We start from the raw sequence: 630 nt of genomic DNA, 5'->3' as shown, positions 1-630 counted from the left end.
CAACTACCTCCTCCCCCCGGGCCGCGCGGTGAAGGAGCGGCACGACGGAGCTTATTCCATAATTCACACGAGACGGGCGCCCGCCACACACACGACTCGCCGACACAAACCCCGGGCAGACTGCTCGGGGGCGCGGGCGGCGCCGCGCGCCGATTGTGCTGCATTAAATTTGCTGGGATACAACCACCTCTTGCTTCGGACATTAGTACTTAACATTTAAAGGTGCAACATGAACACCCATTACCCGAATTAATTTTCCTTTAATTTTTGTCATTATTGTTGGAAGTGTTTTTTCGAGAAATACATAGTTAATTTGGGAACTTTGCTTCTATGAATTAATATCGCTGGTTTTAGCTTTGGAATAGTCGGATGGTTGCACATACCTGAAACAACTTTACATCACACAGCCAATACAGCCGACGACGACGACGTCACGACACGGCGGCTGGCGCGGCCTGACACGAACAGAGTCCTCTCCTCCTCGTGCTCTCTGGGGCTGCTCACCTGCAACAGGACGAACAACGACACAATGAGCATGTTGTTGCTGAGCGAAGCGAAGCTCTCCGGAACAGTGGACCGAGCTCTCCTGTGGACCTGGCGTGTCGTTGGTCGTGAGTCTGTCTGTCTGTC

This window comes from Frankliniella occidentalis, unplaced genomic scaffold (genome assembly GCF_000697945.3).
Source record: "Frankliniella occidentalis isolate FOCC.00 unplaced genomic scaffold, Focc_3.1 Scaffold44, whole genome shotgun sequence".
NCBI lineage: Eukaryota > Metazoa > Arthropoda > Insecta > Thysanoptera > Thripidae > Frankliniella > Frankliniella occidentalis.
This window is presented reverse-complemented; position numbering follows the sequence as displayed.